The following is a 6,857-nucleotide window of genomic DNA, read 5'->3' as shown; positions in this document are numbered from 1 at the left end:
CCCTGGACAGATCCCCAGTCCATCGCTGATTAAGAAAACAGATATAAACAAATACATGCTGGTGCTGAAGTTCAAATAATATATTTTGATGTTGTGAACGGTACTCTTAAAATAAATAAGTTAAAATCTAAAATATAATAGCCTTTGGCTTATTTAATAAGAACTAGATGGAAAAGAGGTTTGGTCTGTAAAACATTTAGTCGACAATTTTGGCCAACTTAGTACGTTCATTCACGGTGCACTTTTGTTGTTTATTTGTCAAATATTTTTTCTTATTATTCTCATTGTGAATATAATTTACAAACAAACCAAAGGACTTTTGAACTTTTAACAAGTGCCTTTCGTTAACTAGAATATACTTGGTTGCAGGTGACCTGGCTCAATTATTATCATTATTGACCATAATGTCTCCTATAAGGACTCCAGCTCAACTAGTAAACTGACTGGTGTCCCACTATTCCATTTAGAAATACCATAGTAATTTTATCAATTGCAATAAATTCATAAACTGCACTCCAAAAACATGAATATCCAATTGTAGCAAAACCCAAAGTGATTAATTAAAACCTTAAATGTAGCTTCAACCTGGAAAGACTCGCACAGAAAGTAGGTTTTAGAAAGTTCATTTGACAATAATCTTCAACTTTCTGATCCCGGCAGTAGACACTGTACTGGTAACCACCAGAGAATTATCTTTTTTCTACATGAAAACCTTTTTGAATAAAGTCTGTCCGGTCTCAAGTCCTTCACCCTTCATAAAGTCCAGCTTGATGTGTGCAACTGCTCCTCACCTGAGCTTCCATCACCTCCACCCTGATTACACCTTCGTTTTGCTCGTTTAATCTGATGTTTGTATCTGAACAATATGTTTCTGCAACTTATTTTTTATTACATAAAACAAGTTGATTCTAACTGTTAAAACATAAACAACTTGTCTGTATGTCAGGTTTGTAAAGAAAGTTTGTATTGATTCCAGTCATTGTTCAAAAATGTATAGGAAACATTGTATATTGCAAGTTATTAGCTTTGCTTGCATTTAAAATTTTCCAATTGTTAAACAACGCTGTTACAATATATTTACAACTACTTTATTGGTTCTACTGTCTCTCCAACAAATTACAGCCACAATGTAACTTTGTGGAAACGACACCATTTCAATGAAAACTAAATGATGTAAATCAACTGAGCTACAACAAAAGGAACTTTAAAAAATGTAAATAATATTGAAAGAACACATTATGAAAAAGGAGGACTGCACAAGTCAAAAGGTAAATATTCTTTATCAGAAACGATTTCAAATGGCATGTCACAAAAAAAAATAACAATATGTGACAGATTGTGGAAAGCAACTTTTATTTTCTTTGAATTCAATGTTGGCACTCAGGGCAAAGTCCAGGTATGCCATCACAGTAGTAACGAGGGTACTCTCCTCTCCTCTGCATCTGAAAAAAAAAACAAAAAAACAAAAACAAAATAAAAAACAGGTGCATTGCAAGACTGTCATACAGGAAGAATGGATGATACATATGATTATGAATGAATCCTACCTGTAAGATTGGCGGTATCCTTTCTACCTGCATGGTGAAGAGCATTAAACAATAATTAATACTTTATATCTCTCAGTATCTTATCCTTTCATCTCTAATGATATAAAAAAAGTTGTCCAAATAATGAATTTTAATTTAAAAAAAATCATTTAGGGTTTTAGTCTCATTTGCACATAAAGATACACAAATCAAAATTATTAGTTATGTGTAAATTTAAAAATGAACCTTGATTTGTGCCTCGGCTCCTTTGGCATAGGTGTGGTCATCAGCACACAGAGTCTGTAAAAATACAGATATGTTCTAAGTGAAAGATGAATGCAAGTCCAAATAACATCAAAACTGATTCAACCCTTTTAATTCTTCTATCCTGATTTTCTTTCAGACTTAAAAAAATAAGCATAGAACAAAAGTACACTGTGAATGGTCATAATACAAATTCTATGACTTAAAACAACAAAGTGATGAATTTTAGCTACAGCTTACCTCACATTTTGCCCTCTCATCAACTTTTTTCCGCTTTCTCTCCTTTTGTAGTTCTTCTCTGGACCTTTTAAAAAGGACAAATTGAAGGTTTTCTTAAAAAACTGAATCTAGAAAAGCGTATTAATTTACTATGTGAAACAAATTTTAAGAAGGTAAAATTACCTTTTGTTGATTTTGTGGGTTTTGCATTATGGATCATGTGCCGAACACCAGTGCAAAAACTTTTCAAACTTCTTTCTTTCTTCTTCCTTTCCTCTTAACCCCGCATCTTTAAGGCATTTATACTAGTGATTATGAAAATAGCGCCCCCTTCATTTCCGGAATGCAATAGTCCCATTTCCAAATAAGCTATGGGACTGACGGAAAGGTCCGTCCCCGCCCCTTTCTGTTTGCTGCAGCGAGGTCCTTCTCTAATTAACTATGAAATATTGATGTCTATAGCATCTTCTGTGGTTTCTATAGGCAAGACACACCAAGTAAAATTGCCCATTTTCTGTGTTTGCACGCTTCCAAACCTTAGTTATAACAAAATAATTGACAGTTACATAATTATTTTTGTGCCATATTGAGTTTGCATAGTTTTTACACATAATGCAAGCATATCCTACAATGAGGAAAAATGTCAGAAAGGTAAAATAATAGTTAAATAGTTTTCTGCAGGTGGATAGTAAAAAATATTTTTCTACAGAATGTAGTCTTAAATTCCATTCCATTTAAATAACATATTTCAGAACTTAATAAGGAAAAGATACAAACAAAATTGATCTTTTTATTAAATTAAAACAGGGTTTCTGAGGATGAAGCCAATTTCTCAATTCCTTGTTTTGTCATTGACACTAATTACACTAAGACCAGATGCCATCTCATACTGTAGGCTTATCCTATACCATGCAACCCTAATGCTACTTTCAGACTGCATGCAGCAGAGGCTGCAAAAAATCGCGTGTGCTGCTTCATTTTGTATGCTTGCACAAGTTTATTTCTAAGGCAGGGCTGAAGCATCTTTGCTGCTCTAGCTGCATGCTCGAAAAGTGTGTCTGATGCGCGTTGAGCGGAGTTACCCTATTGTTTCTTTGCCTGTAACGAATGCAGCTATATTTGCTGTGATCAGTGGGTAAAAAATCTTTTTAAGTGAGAAAGTTTATCTGAAACAACTTAATCTGTACAGTCGGTTCATCAAGATTATAATCCTGCCTTCCAATATTATTTAGCTGTCAGAGCCGCTCAAACCGCCGTGCACCAGTGGTGCTCTGTCACTTGGAATCCCGTTATGGGGAGTGGCGGTCTAGTGGTTAGGGCATAGGGCTTTGAATCCTGAGATTGGGAGTTTGATCTGCCACTCTGGGTCCCTGAGCAAGACCCTTAACCCCACACTGCTCCCCGGGTGCCGCACAATGGCAGACCGCTGCTCCCCAAGGGGATGGGTTAAATGCAGAGATAAATTTCTCCAATGTGAGATCAATAATGTTCAATTTATTTAATAAAAGCCTTTTCGTGGTTTTCCACTACTGTTCACTGCACACATATTTTTCACGTACGTAATACAAACTGCAGGCCACAGAATAATAACAGCGAACAGATTTTACAGGCAGGTTTTGACGTTTTAAGTTAATTTAGGTGTTTATCACCTAAACCATTATTAATATAAAGTGGAAAAGAGGAGTGATCGTAGCGGTTTGATCAGCAGTGCTGTGTCTGTCTCCCTGCCAGCTCACAGATCACCTTCTCAGATTGGTTGATGTTTGGCAAAAAAAAGCAGCACAAGTTAAATGTTTCCAATTCCTGCAGCTGCTGCATCTGAAGTGTTGTCACGTGTGTCAGATGCTCAGAAGCTTATGAGGCACTGCTTCAGCTGCTCAGACGTGCTGCTCCTGCTGCTCAAAACGCAATGCGGGCCTTTTCCTGCGCCTTGATGGGCATCAACCATTGACTTTGCATGTAAACTACTTGCCTCTGCTTCCTCTGCTGCTTGCGGTCTGAACGTAGAATAAGTCCTTGGTTGACCCTCTGAAGATATTTTATTTCATAAAAAGGAGAGGTTAAAGTGTTCCACTTATACCACAGTTGTCATGTTAATTGTAGTAAGTTACTATTAAACCTGAGGAGACAATGTTTAAGATTCTTACTTGTTAAATTACACTTTATCTGCTGAGAAGCTTTTGCACATTCAGGCCTACAATCAAAGTTCTGTTGTAAAAGACAAACTGCCTTTTTATATGTATTTAACCTTTTACGACTATAGGCTGATTTATACATCGAATCTAGGTTGTCTGTGTGGGTGTCCAGTGAATGCAGAAATGTCCCCACCCCCTCTGCAGAGACACTTCTGTACCTCTCCCAAATTGTAGGTGACCGCAGACAGTGCCGCATACAGGGGGCCTCTGATTTGTCAAATCTACATCTGCTCTACACTACGCTTATTTCCTGTTTGCTACCTTACCGGCTTGTTTTGTTTTTATGACCGCCATTCCGGAAAATGACTTGTGAGGTTGGACCAGCTAAAAGAGCGAGGTGCAAGAGAACGCTGGGACCCTTTTTCTTTCTGGATCCCCGCTCTTTTTCACCCTCATGTCCCTCTGTTGTAGGACAAACTCCCCCCCACTTCCTCCCTCGATCCGCAGCTAGTTCACTGCGACACACTGCTGTGGGAGTATAACCAGCCCTTAAGACATTATTTGATGCCCAGACTGACACCTTCAGTGCTGATGCATCTATGAGCCTCTAGCATCTATAAGCCTCAAACCTATTTTCCCTGAATTTACTGTAGGTCAGAAGTTTCAGCGCTATTTCTCCATAATTTGAGGTCAAGCATGTTAAATGGCTCCAACTTGGCAAACAAAGCGAAGCATTATATTCAAGATGGATTTTGTGGATACTCAGAAGTGACCGGATTCAAACTAAATACTAATAAGTTAAGTAAAAAAGTTTTCATGTAAGAGTACAAGCGTTGAGAATAAGCAGAAGAGTGTAGCAGTTCTGTATTTTGACCACAGGTGGCAGTATCATTAGAACACTCTGTAGTGACTCCATCCATCCATTTTCCATTATGCTTATCCCAAGTGGGGTCGCAAGGGGTGCTGGTGCCTATCTCTAGCTGTCTACGGGTGAGAGGCGGAGTGCACACTGGACAGGTCGGCAGTCCATCACAGGGCAACACAGAGACAAACAGGACAAACAACCATTCACGCATTCACACTCACACCTAAGGAGAATTTAGAGAAGCCAATTATCCTAAGAGTCATGTTGTTGGACTGTGGGAGAGAGCGGGAGTACCCGGAGAGAACCCATGCATGCTCACACATAATATGCAAACTCCATGCAGAACGAACCAGGAACCTTGTCGCTGCAAGGCGGCAGTGCTACCCGTTGCTCCCCTGAGCAGACTTCTGTAATGATTTTTAAGGGTAAAGTCAGAGGCAACTAACCCAGCATGTTTCTATTAACCCAATGTGGTCTTTCTTAAAACCTAAGCCAAGCCATAAATTGATTGCTTCCATGTATTCTGCAGGAAACCATGCAAACAAAACTGTAACCAACAATGCAGGACATATGCTAACATGCCTTGTTAAAACCGTTTCAGTAGTCTTACATAATATTTTAATTTTCTTTTTTATTTATAAGCCAGTCATTCAAATTAATTAACTTTTCAATTGTTCTAACTTTTTTCCAGCTAAGATTCACCTCTATAAACAGGCTCAGAAACTGATCCAAAAAAAGATCACTAACACATTCATTAAGCTGAGAAATTAGCTACTTTTAACTTTCTCTAGGTTTATCAAAATATATCAGCCCCAAAGGTAATATGTGAAAATAAACTAAACTACATATCACTATGCCTTTTGTATCAGTTAAAACGTTTTTATCAGAAAAAAAAGTGTTTCAGGGGTTCTTAGAGCATTATTAGCTGTTTCCACAGTTTTGATCTTTATCGATGTGTGGTACATCTCTTAATTCTTTTATATATTTATCTAAGCTGTATAAATTTCTAATGCATTTAATTTGTCACCATAAAATCAATTCAGAGATGGTATACTTTGCATTAAAAAAACAACTAAAGCATAGGTTTGTGCTATGATTCCATCATGACAGCTAATTTAGCTAAGCTACTGTTGATTATGTTTGAATTTGTTTCCATGCTATTTTATAATAACAATTCATAGCTATAATCCTTTTTAATTCAACCCTCTTTAAAGAGAACATTCAATTCTAATCATGACAGTTAGGACTGCCTCATACTCTGTAACAGGCAAATTTATGAAAAATCAGTGGAAGCCGACAAATCCATTGCAAACTGGAGGCTGTCTGCTCAGCACCGTCCTCGCGCCATGGAATAAAATAATCCCCCTCATCTGCTTGGACTTGTTAATAAAGCTATCAGCTTGGTTTTACAACTAAACAGGCCTCAGTCAGACCCTCTTGCTGACAGTGGAATCGAGAGTAACTGTGTAATGCTTCATACATCAGCACACACACACACTCGGATACAAACACACACTTCCATCTTTCTCTACTGTGTCGACTAAATGTCAACTCCTCTGACATACAGCCTTGTTTGCAGCCAATGATTACCTCATAGTCAATTAATTCTGATTCAATCAATGAGTACTGCTTGGATATTGTGTGCGTCGGTATGCCTGTCTGTGCTACTTGTAGATGTGCTAATGTGGGAGTGTGTGTGTGATACAGAGACAGAGTAATCAGAAGGGAGGAGCAGGGGGTTAGATGATGACGGATGGTACTCAGTGAGAGGCCTGTTCTAATCAGCAGGACCTTTTCTCTGGAGCGGAGGAGGCAGCATCAGAAAGGATGACTCAGTCTGATTAACTC

General features: G+C 38.0%; 1 long non-coding RNA gene across 1 annotated transcript; it reads right to left on the bottom strand.

Moving 5' to 3' along the window:
- Positions 1-1,310: 1,310 nt before the first annotated feature.
- LOC119795150 lies at positions 1,311-2,272 on the bottom strand. Its single transcript, XR_005282300.1, has 5 exons — positions 2,193-2,272; positions 2,031-2,094; positions 1,773-1,826; positions 1,548-1,574; positions 1,311-1,442 (listed from the first exon to the last, which is right to left on the bottom strand). It is a non-coding gene; the product is annotated as an uncharacterized LOC119795150 (long non-coding RNA).
- Between the last annotated feature and the right edge of the window lie 4,585 nt (positions 2,273-6,857).

The sequence above is a fragment of the Cyprinodon tularosa genome, unplaced genomic scaffold (genome assembly GCF_016077235.1).
Source record: "Cyprinodon tularosa strain WSP-4 unplaced genomic scaffold, ASM1607723v1 ctg50, whole genome shotgun sequence".
NCBI lineage: Eukaryota > Metazoa > Chordata > Actinopteri > Cyprinodontiformes > Cyprinodontidae > Cyprinodon > Cyprinodon tularosa.
The sequence above is the reverse complement of the archived record's forward strand: the minus strand, read 5'-3'. Positions and strand labels throughout refer to the sequence as shown.